The sequence below is a fragment of the Furipterus horrens genome, unplaced genomic scaffold (assembly GCF_987537825.1).
Source record: "Furipterus horrens unplaced genomic scaffold, mFurHor1.1.pri manual_scaffold_10, whole genome shotgun sequence".
In the NCBI taxonomy this organism is placed as follows: domain Eukaryota; kingdom Metazoa; phylum Chordata; class Mammalia; order Chiroptera; family Furipteridae; genus Furipterus; species Furipterus horrens.
This window is the reverse complement of record NW_028327180.1, coordinates 26,327,525-26,340,123: the sequence shown is the minus strand read 5'-3', so window position 1 is coordinate 26,340,123 and position 12,599 is coordinate 26,327,525.

Genomic DNA, 12,599 nt, shown 5'->3' with positions numbered 1-12,599 from the left:
GGTGCATATATTTTTTTCAAATCAGTGTTTTAGGTTTCCTTGGATATATTCCCAGAAGTGGAATCAGAAGGCAGTTTCATTTTTAATTTTTTTCAGGAAACTCCAGAGTTTTTTTCTGCAGTGGCTGCACCAATCTGCATTCCCACCAACCATTTCCTTTCTCCACATCCTCATCAACACTCATTGTTTGTTGACTTATTGGTGTTAGCCATTCTGACAGGTGTGAGGAGATAACTCATTGTGGTTTTAATTTTCATTTCTCTGATAATTAGTGACATTGAGAATCTTTTCCTATATCTATTGGTCATCAACATGTCCTCTTTAGAGAAGTGTGCATTCAGGTCCTTCATTTTTAATTGGATTATTTGTTTTTCTGGTGTTCACTTGCATGTCTTTATAAATTTTGGGTCTTAACATGTTATCAGATGTATCATTGGCAAATATGTCCTCCCATTTGATGAGTTGTTTTTCACTTTGTTGATGGTTTCCTGTGTGCTGTGCAAAATTACTTTTAGTTTGATGTAGTCCTATTTGTTTATTTTTTATTTGTTTCCTTTGCCCAAGGAGCCATATCAGAAAAAATATTGCTACAGGAAATGTCTGACATTTTACTGCCTATGCTGTCTTCTAGGATTTTTATGATTTTAAGTCTAACATTTAAGTCTTTAATCCATTTTGAGTATATGCTTGTATACAACATAAACTCAACACTGACTCCTGTGCAGTTGAAAACTGTGTATATTTTTAAAATTAAGTGTATTGGGGTGACATTGGTTAATGAGAGTATATAGATTTCCAGTGTACAATTTTATGATACATTATCTGTGTATTGCATTGTGTGCCCAACATCCAAAGTCAAATCTTCCATCACCATATACTTGGCCCCATTTACTCTTTACTACCTCTCACTCTCCTTCTCTCTTCCCCCTTCTCTCTGGTAACAATTATATTCTTGCCTGTGTCTGAGTTTTTGTTTGTTTTCTTCTTTGCTCATTTGTTGCTTTCAGTTTTATATTCCATATAGGAGTGAAATCATATGGCTCTTAACTTTTTCTGTCTGGCTTATTTCACTTAGCGTGATGTTTTCAAGCTCCATCCATGTTGCCACAAACGGCAGTGTTTCATTCTTTTTAATAGTTGATTGGTATTCTATTGTATATACGTACATCTTCTTCATCCAGCCATGCACTGAAGAACATTGATTGTTTCCGTGCCTTGGCCATATTGAGTAATGCTTCAATGAATATAGGGGTGCATATATCTCTGCAAATAAATGTTTTCAGATTTTTCTGTGTAGATACCCAAAATAGGGGTTGCTAGGTCATATGGGAACTCCATTCTTAATTTTTTGAGGAACATCCATACTGTTTTCCATAGTGGCTATACCAGTTTACATTCCCACCAACAGTGGATGAGGGTTTCTTTTTCTCCACATCCTTTCCAACACTTGTTACTACTTGTCTTTTTGATAATAACCATTCTAACATGTGTGACGCAATATCTCATTGAAGTTTTGGTTTGTATTTTCCTTGTAGCTTGTGAAGTTGAGCATCTTTTTATATATCCATTGGTCATTTGTATGACATGAACAAACACTTCTTCCAAGAAGACATGCAAATTGTGCATGACTTTCTGACTCCTGAAAAACTTAACTTCAAGTCCTCTTCTGGTATCCACCGGGGATGAGTTCCAGAATCTCTCTTTGGACACCAAAATCCATGGGTGCTCATGTTCATTATAAAAATTGGTGTAGATAGACAACAGCATGGTGATTGTGTGGGGAGGGGGGAGATGGGAGAGGGTATGAGGGGGTAATTGGTAATGAAAAAATATAATAAATTAATAAATGGAAAATGGTGTAGAACAATGCACACAGCGGATTTTAAATAAAGGTCTTAGCAGTTACAAAGTCGCATAGTTTATATAAACTCTTTTTTATGTGCTGTTCACTTGACCATATTACAAAGTTACACTAATGCTCAAAATAAAGATGTATTGATGAGCCGCTTGGATGTTGTAGAATATCCTGGTATATCCTAAATGTAGAAAAATGAACTTTGACCTAGATCAGCAGTATAAGTAAATGTACTGTTGGTCACTCTAAATTTGGACATGGCTCAAAATGTTTGTGTTTAATCATTTTGAACTGTGCCAAGTACAATTAAACAATAATAATCCACACAGTCATTAACCAAACACTGTTTGGAGGCAGATGAGCACATACTATTCATTTCATCAGGATTCTTCAGACAAGTTTTCACGTGTGCAGCTAGTGAAGGCCACTAAGTATATTCTACCTCCACAAATTACAAAGAAAGTCTAAGAGAAAGCCAGTGCAATGTTCTGCTGTCTATTTTTATCCCAGAAAGGACTGTTTGTATTCATACTTAATTGTTGTCCCTCAGTTCTACTCTGAATCCACAGTGCCAAACTTTTTTCTACTTTGCAGCAAGAGAAGTAAGGTCTCCTTTTAAAAGTTGGAAGCAATGAAATAGATGCTTGAATGGCTTCTACATTTTTCTTTTGGGTACCAAGGGATGAGCTGTAGACATGATGTAGCACATAATTTAGTTTGTCTCCACTCTGCAAAAGTGTTTATTTACCAGAAGGATTCCTGCATCCAATTCTGAAGAATGCTAGCCGTCCAAAAGAGAGACTCAGGAGACAAGGCAGAAAGCTTTTGTAATTGGGACTTAGATTGAGGGATTATTCCCCAAGAGAAGTGAAGAAAAGAACAGGAGAGGAGATCGATCAACATTTCAGCAGAGGGACCAAAGCAAGTGAAGTATATCTTAACGTGTTTTAACGGGGCATGAAAGTGTCTGTAAGATCAATGTGTGAACAGGGCACTTTACCTCTTACGTGGGTGCTATTTTATTTACCTTCAGTGAAAACACTACAGGGTCAGGGTGGGCTGTCCCAAGTATTAGAGAATGTTGAGTCATGAGCACACTCTACTGGTTTGGTGTGAGACAACAATAAAAGACAATAGGAGGTCTCAGAAATTTTTGAGTGTGTGTGTGTGTGTGTGTGTGTGAGAGAGAGAGAGAGAGAGAGAAAGAGAGAGAGAGGTTGTTTTTTAAATTATGGACATGAAACACACAGTGTATCATAATTTTATTATACTAAAATAATAGCAATACATATTTTGTGTATATATCAACACAAATTAAGATATATAGTACATATATTTCAACAGCATGAAATCCTTTCTGAAGCTTTAAGATGTGTTCATATGCCTTCTTTCCCTCTTTTTCTATTTTTAAGATTTTTTTTTAAACCTTTCAGCTCTTGTTCAGTTTTAGCAAACTTGAAATGCACTGCAAGGAGCAGGACTCTTGAAATGAGTTCATCTGATCCTGGATCCACAGAGCCACCTGCAGATGTCACACTGAAACACTGCTCTGGACGTACCACCTGTTTTAACTCTTCTCCCTTGGTTTTTGTTTTCACCATGCAAATTCTTCAAACAGCTGGGTGGTGCCAGCACACAGAGCCTCCTGGGAAGTACATTTCTGCTCCACACTAGAATACCAAACTTAATTGCTCAGTCACATTTAGGGTACTCTTTTCTAGTCCATGGATATTCTACATTAACTGTATTTGAATTACAAAATAGCAGTATTGTCAGCCACACACAATAAACACACATTTATCTAAAGATAAATGTTAGGGAAAGATCAATATGTATCCACAATTAGGTGGGTAGAAAATAAATGAATATGTCAGCAGATTATTTCCAACGATTTTCTTCCTGATTGAGAGACATTATCTAGAAAGGAACGCTTAGGGCATTGTAGTGAAGTAAGAATTTGGAGTTTACCCTTTCTTTTTTTTTTTTTTTCACCCAGTAATAGTGACCAAGACCACATGGCTATTTTTATATTATGATTTTATTACATCTTTATATCAATGCATGAGAATTTCACTATTACTGTATTTTGAGGGTCCAGACAAGAGGGATTAGGAACTGGTAACTAACTTCCTGTGAGTAAGAGTGGCAAAGAAAAGCAAATTTACCATTCTACTTTCATGTAACCCAACCTTTTGTTTTAGAGATCTTTATAGATCATGATACAAAAGGAATTTCTTCCCAACTTTTATATTAAGCTTTAAAAATAATTTTATGACCAAATATTAAACTTCTTCCAACATAATAAAATAAAATTTAAGAGAGCTGTGTAGGCCCAATATTTGGTAATGTTTTCCCTTCCTTTTTTTTTTTTTCTCAAAACTAACTCTGGCCCAAAGAAATTTCAAACACATTATTCATTTTACAGTAGCAGAATTCCTTAATTTGTGGCTCACTCTTTCAAAACTTTGACTCAAACTATGTTTTTAAAATTAAAATATAATGGACAACTGTGTCAAAATGGCAAAGTAAATTTCATAAGTCCAGATGCTGTATCTACTTCAGTCACCGCTATGAAATCTAATATGCGTATCACTACCAAGTTAATCAAACAAAGCAGAGCTCAAACCATATTACTCAAAAGCCTTTAATGGCTTCCCAGTTTCCTACGAAATTAAATTCTAAAGTCTTATCCTAACATGCAAAGTTCTCTTCAGTCAACATCTCCATCTTTACCTCTTATTATTCCCTTTTGGACATTCGTATGTTCCAACTTAACTGAATTATTTTCTGCTTCTTTGAATACTTCTATATCTTTCTCTGAGTGACTCAAATGCCTTCCAAATATTGCGATTGACCAATCCAAATTCCATTTAAATTACTTCTAAGAAATAGTGATGATGACAATTATTAGTGAGGACTCATTATATGTCAGGCATTGAATTAAAAACTTCCTATAGGTTACATGAACTAAGCATATTTCATGTGTAATAGTTCATTTTTCTCTTGACAACAGTAGATTGTAGGTTCTGTTTTTAATGAGAAATTGAGATATAGTAATGAATTACTTGTCCAAGACCCTGCATCTTATATATAGAAGAGTCCAGAGGACAAATGCCATCTTTTTCATGAGCATTTTCTGATTTCTCAAATGTTATAAACTGGCTTTATCCATATTTGTCAGGCAGAACTTTCAAGCTGTTTTTGGTAGAAATTGTAGTTACCAATTTTTAGCCTATGAACAATAAGTTAGCATTGCTGCTATGTAAACTCAGTGAAGTTCGGTTTTCTGTCTTCTGTCATATTGAGGGAAACAAAAATATTTTGCTAACATTGACATCTAAAGTGATAGAAATCAAAGATTGTTTCCTTGGGGTTGAAGTAGCCACCAAAATATTCTTTATTTACGTGTTTGGGATGTGATTGTTGGCAACATATCTTATGGTGAGTTCTTGAATTCAGTGATAAAATTTAAATTAAAAAAGAAAGCCAAAAGTCATGTGTTTCTGTATTTTTACTAAGCGGCCAATTGAAATACATTTTATAAAATAAGTGATAATATTATTGTGAAAATAAATAAATAAATATTCAATTTAATTTTCTATCCATGAGAATTTCATAGTAAAATCACAGTTTACTTTGGTATAGGTATAGATTAGATATAGATATAGATACAGATGTAGATGTAGATATAGATTATATATATATGTATGTATATATATATATATATATATATATATATATATATATATAAAGATATATAGGTATAGATACATAGATATAGATATTTAGCAGGGGAGCATCACTTTAACTAAGGAAAGTTTCCACAAACAAGATTGTTTACCTTGATGTCAACAAAGGGCAATCTGAATTTTCTGTATTGGTAGATACATACAATTAATTTCTTAAAATTTAGCTAGGATAGAGGTTCTTAGAAAGTGATGCCAAAAGTTCTTTAGGGGAATCTGCAAGGCTAGACTATTCTGTAATGCTCCTAGGGTGTTATTGGTCTTTAATCAGTGTTTCAACATTTACACTGATGGTATAAAAGCAATGATGCCAAACTGGAGTAGGAGTCTTGTGTTCTTCCCCACCAGTGCAGTCACAGGGCAGAAGAGTTTCAATTAAGAATGTCTTTGAGAAAGCAATAAAATTTATTAGTTTTATTAAATCTAGACCCATGAGAGCATGTCTTTTTGATGTTCTGTGTGCAAAATTGAAAATTCACATGATGTAATTATGCTGTATGCCAAAGCACAATGGTTGTCTCAGGTAAACCACTTGTGTAATTGAGTTGAACCTTTATTTGATGTTTTTATCATCAAATACTATTTTTACTTGAAAGAGAAAATAAAAGACAAAATGTGGTTATTCAATCTTGGGTATTTGGCAGTCATTTCCTCAAAAATGAATGAAGTGAGCCTCTTACTTCAAAGAAAGCAATTGACAATATCTGTTGCCAGTGATAAAATTAAAGCTTTTAGGCAAAATTTAGAAGTTTAGAACTTTTCCTTCATCATATTGCAATTTTCCAATGTTTATGAACTTTCCTCATGAGATTAGTGGTTACATTAATGACTGTGATTATGATTATTTTTATATTATAAAATAAAGTATGATAACATATGGAATATCTGCATAAGTCAGTACAGCAATATTTCATAATGATGAATGCATGATAATACAAAATTTTGTATGAATAAAAGATTCATTTAAAGTGTAAGACAGGCCAATGTTTTAATAGAACAGAATACAAAATGTTTATGGATGCTGTTTCAGAGTCCACATTACAACTAATCTTCAATAAAATTTCACTTATTATGTTGTGATATAATACAAAAAAATTTAAAGTTATCTGCAAAGGTTATTGAACTACTTCTTATTTTACAACTGCATAACTCAGATGAGGTATGAGGTATAATTCTCCTTATATGCTTCAACCAAAGCAGTGTACCTCAACAGATTAAAAGCAGAAACATGTGAAAATCCAGGTTTCATCTAATAATCCAAACACAAAAGATTTTCAAGATGGAGGCATAGGTAGACATACTTCACTTCCTTGTACAGCTTTAGAAAGAATTACAACAAGATCTCAAAAACAAATAACACCCAGAACCATCATAAAATTAAACTATATGAAAGTCCAAAACCAAAGATTTAAAGTAGCCACATTTACCCAGACAGGTAACAGGAGCAGAGTCGTGGAGCTGTGGTGGAGAGGCAGTGTGGCTCAGACAAGCAGCAGCAGTGGCAGAATGGATGGTCCCACATTACCGTGTGATGGATAACAACTGAAAAGGATACCCTGTGAGTGAGTGATCCCAGCCCCTGGCCAGACCACAGAGCCCAGGGATCCAGCACCAGGAAGATAAACCACCATTACCTCAACAATAAAAACTAGTGGGCGCTGCAGTGGTAGAAGAAACTGCCAGACTTTTGCCACTTAAAAGGTCCACATGGTCTTAGAATGTACACAAACTTCAGGGCAGCAACTGGAAGGGTGCCAATGGCATATGGGAAGTGGGCAAAATGACTGGCAATGGGGTGAGTGCTGGTCAAATCGCCAGAAGCCAGGAAGTAGCACTGTCCCCTCTCCGAGACCCCCATCACAAACAGAGCCACAAAACAATGAAGCAGGTGGCACTGCTCTGGCAATTACCTAAGGCTCTGCCTTACACAATTTACAAGTGCCTTTTCTACAATAGTCCATGCTACTAAGACAGAGAGTCAAAGTAAGCTCTAACTAATAATACACAGGAACAAACACAGGGGGACTGCCAAATTGAGGAAGGAAAGAAAAATGGCCCAAATTAAAGAACAGAACAAAACACTGAAAAAAAAAAAAAAACACTAAATAAAACAGAGAGAGCCAACCTATCAGATTCAGAGTTCAAAACACTGGTGATCCAGATACTCAAAGAACTCATTGAGTACAGCAACAACATAAGGGAAGAAATGAAGGTTACACTAAGTGAATTAAAAAATATATATACAGGGACCCAACAGTGAAGGGAAGGAAGCTGGGGTTCAAATCAATGATTTGGAACAAAAGGAAGAAATAAACACTCAACCAGAACAGAAAGAAGAAATAAAAATGCAAAAAAAAAAAAGGAGAGTCTTAGGAACCTCTGAGACAACTTTTAATGTACCAGCATCCACTTTATAGGGGTGCCAGAAGGAGAAGAGAAGAGCAAGAAATTGAAAACTTATTTGAAAAATAATGAAAGAAAACTTCCCTGATTTAGTGAAGGAAATAGACATACAAGTCCAGGAAGCACAGAGAGGCCCAAATAAGTTGGACCCAAAGATAAAGACAGTATCTTAAAAGCAGCAAGAGAAAAACAGAGTTACCTACAAAGGAGTTCCCGTAAGACTAGCAGCTGACTTCTCAAAAGAAACTTTGCAGGCAAGAAGGGACTGGCAAGAAGTATTCAAAGTGATGAAAAGCAAGGACCTACAACCTAGATTACTCTATCCAGAAAAAATATCACTTAGAATGGAAGGGCAGATAAAGTGCTTCCCAGCCAAGGTAAAGCTAAAGGAGTTCATAATCACTAAGCCATTATTACATGAAATGTTAAAGGGACTTATTTAAGAAAAATAAGAAGACCAAAACTATGAACATTAAAATAACAGAAAACTCACAACTAAAAACAAAAACAAACTAAGCAAACAACCAGAATAGGAACAGAATTATAGGTATGGAGATCATTTGGAAGGTTATCAGCTGGGAGAGAGAAGGGAGAGAAATGAAGAAATGGTGCAGGGATTAAGAAGTATAATTGGTCGATACAAAATAGACAGGGGGAAGTTAAGAATAGTATAGGAAAGGGAGAAGCCAAAGAACTTACATGCATGACCCATGGACAGGAACTAAGTGGGAAGGGGGGCGGTTCCTGGAGGGAAGGAGGGGTACCGAGTGGAGGCAGGCAAAGTGGGAAAAATTGGCACAACTGTAACACTATAATCAATAAAATATGTGTAAAATATATTAAAATTTTAAAGATTTTCAAAAATGTCAAAAAACGCCACTCCATATCTTTTTAAAGAACAGTTATTTTCATAAGTATATATACTTAACACAATCTGCTTGTCACTTTTAAAGTTTATTAATTAATATTTCATTTTTTTTTCAAATTTCTAGTACATATTCTTATGGAATTTTCAATAAATTTTAAAAGCATGCACAGATTCCAAGACCAAAAATATTATACACTACTGAGCCAGGTCATTATCTTTAACAGTGAAGACTAGAGCCTTGCTGAATTCTTATACACTGCTCTAAAAAGGATGAACATGTCTGGGAAACACACTGACTTACATAACTTGAATATATTTACTTTCAGTAAAGATATCCCATTTTAACATTTACTATGGTAATAAAAAAATCTAACTCTCAAATTAAAACTATTTCTAACATTCACTGTGTGATTAGAACAACCTAAGGTGTTGACCAAGACAGAGACAAGAGCAAGTGTAGTACGTGCGACATGGGCTGTCTCATTAGTGAAATAGTGGACAACACTTGGAGTTTAAATTCCCTCTTAGCATTCAGAATTCAGCAACCAAGTTTTAACTTACTCAAAATAAGAACCACATGATACTACACCATCTATGCTAAAGTACTTAAAGTAAAATTATAGATATTTTAATACCCAGTCAGGTGCCAGCTGTCTTTGAATCTCTTTAGTGATTTTTATGTGCCTCTTTCAGCATCCCTATGTATGTTTTCTACCATATCTGTACTGAAAACTTTTGCTCATTTATTTTATTCCCTCTTCTTTTCCCAAACTTTGAAATATTACCTAGCCGACAACTACAAACAAATAATATATGATAATTGGGTAAACCAAATACTAAGACACAAGCAAAATCTAACTATGAGTGCTAACAGAGAACTGTGCAGGTGGAAGATGCAATTCCATAAGACAAAGGGAGCAAGAGTAAAGAAACTGTGAAGAAGAAATGGGTATTCCAGTAGTAAGTAAAATACAACAATGCATACTTAAAAGCAGATATGACTTGGCCACATAAAAGTAAAAGAAAAGAATCTGAAAAAAGTTATTAAAGACTTTTTTAACCCAGCAGGAACTCAAAAGTGGGACTTGAGTCCTGAGGAAGAAATAAAATGGAAAAAGAAATTCATAGTGTTAGAGATATTTGACAATTAGTTTTGAACTTAAAGACTCAGGAACACGGAAATACAATACTCCAGTCACCAGGCTATCAGAATATATCATTAGTACATATATAATTATTATTTTAACAAAGAGGGGCCTTCAGACATACTGAAAATTTCATCCTCACTAGGTGACTCTGTCAGTCTGCAAGTCACTATGCTATTGACATAACATGAATAAATAAATTCAGAAATGTGGAAGAACAGCTTCAAAGCTGCAACTCTTAAAAGCATTTGGGAGAAAAAAAATCAAACCTGAGCATAGACTTTGAGATTTTTTTTTTAAGCTGGATTTTAATCCTAGACTGACCACCTTCTAAAAGTATAATCTTGAACAAAATATGTAACTTCTCTAAATCCCAGTTTTCTCATTCATGGAGGATAATATCTTCCTTACTGGGTAGTTAGAAGTATTTGATATTATATATATATATATATATATATATATATATATATATATATATATATATATATGTATATAAAGCATAGTACACATTTGTTTGTCAGTTTTTATTAATATTAATAGTGAAAGGTCATTAATTTTGACTATACACTACAAAAAGAAATTATTATCATCATTTCTAAAAGGAAAATATTTCCATGTGCCTTATAGCCAATACAAAAAAAGAAAAAAAGACAATAAATCAAATATCAGTGAGTGTATATTTTAAATGGAAAGGTTATAACTAAGAGCCAACCTTAATACAAAAATAACATGCTTATCATCACAAATATGCTCAGGAGTTTTAGTTACCATGCAGCAAAGACTTCAAAGAAATTAGGAAGTGTTTCAGCAACCAAAATTCAGAGATATGGATAGACTTCTGAATGGGAGGGGAGATAAAGGAAAAGCTATTTAATCTAGAAAGATGAAGACTGAAGAAGATATGGTCAAAATAAAGAACATGGTAAAGATAAATGGGATTTTATTTCCTTGGCTTTTCCACATAAAGGATTTATATTAATATATTGGGGAATTACACATTAAATGTTTTTCAATATCTTTGGTATTTTAATGCAGATAAACATATAAATCTTTGAATAGCTTTTTTAAATTTCTCTACAAATTAAAGTGATTCTTACATAATGCTGCCCTGAAAATCAAAGAATTTATGAGACTGCTTATAAAAATTTAATCCTTTCTTGTACCTCAATATTCTGTCAGGACAATTTCTATTGCCCTAGTTTTTCTTACCTCCTTCAGAAGTGGCTATGCATGTAAATGACAGAAATTAAACACACCTAAGTGGTGATTATGATGATACAATTACCTATTCTGAATTGAAGAAGAAAAATTCTTCAAGATAAGTTGAAATACTTTTAAATCAGCTGTCTCTGATAATTGGTATGCATATATCTAGGCATTGTAAAGACGTTTCAAGGAGTATCTAGCCATGAACTTTCAGATTCTCAACTTCCATGACTTTAATCTCACAAGTGCACACTGCCTTAAATTGATCCTCCTGAGAATACAGGTTCAAGGCCTCCTTTCCAATCTCCCTCTCAAAATAGACTTATGTCTTCATCTCAAAGTTACCATTCCAGGGTGTAAACATTAGTTTGGAGGTTTTTAACCAACTATTTAAGAAAACTAGAAAAATTCAGGATCTAGTTCAGTTTATAGGTGAAAAATAGAACTTTGAAGACAAGTAACTGAACTACAGTCTAGTATGCACAGTTGTGTATTATGGAGTGTATTGAAATAAATTTTTTTTCCTCTAAAATCACCCTCATTTTTATCACAGTCAAAATAAGACCAATCTATTTACTGCATTAAGTCATTTTGATTTGTCCTTATTTGCATAAACACAATAAGAATACTAGTTGATCATATAGGGTCTCTTAAATCATCTCTGATGGAATCTCATAAGGAAACCCCAGATTGAGCTTTAATTAGCTCCTCAGAGCAAAGAAGCCAAGCCACAGAGTTGCCATTGGTGCCAGTTTTTTGCTTGTTTGTTTGTTTTTTGTATAGATCAAACTAAAGTGATACATCAAGATCAAGGTACATTTCAAAGACAAATTCTTTAAAGAATACTGATGGTCATTGACAATTCATCATTCAAAGGTCTTGAAGACATTTGGGGGAACCTCAAGAACTTGAGAAATTCACCAAAACCTATAGGTATTGCCGAAAAACATTTTTTAGCAGTAAATAAATAAAAGCCTAAAGTCCAGTGCTCTAGTCTGAATCATAGACACCAGGATATACTCCATTGAAACTGTGCTGATTTTTTTTTTATCCTTACTTGACATTTTTAATTGCTTTTAGAGAGAGGGAAGGAGAGAAACATTGGTGCAAGAGAGAAGCATCTATTGGTTGCCTCCTATACATGCTCAGACCAGGACTGTAGGTATATGAACTGGAGGTCACATGTGCCCACGTCCAAACCAGGGATGAACCTACAACCTAGGTATGTGCCCTGACTGGGAATTGAACCCACAACCTTTTATTTACAGGATGATGCTCCAACCAACTGAACCACAGCAGCCAGGGTGAGATTGTGCTGATTTTAAAACCTCACATTAATCACTACAAAAAAGAAGAAAAAAATTTTTTTTTTCAGT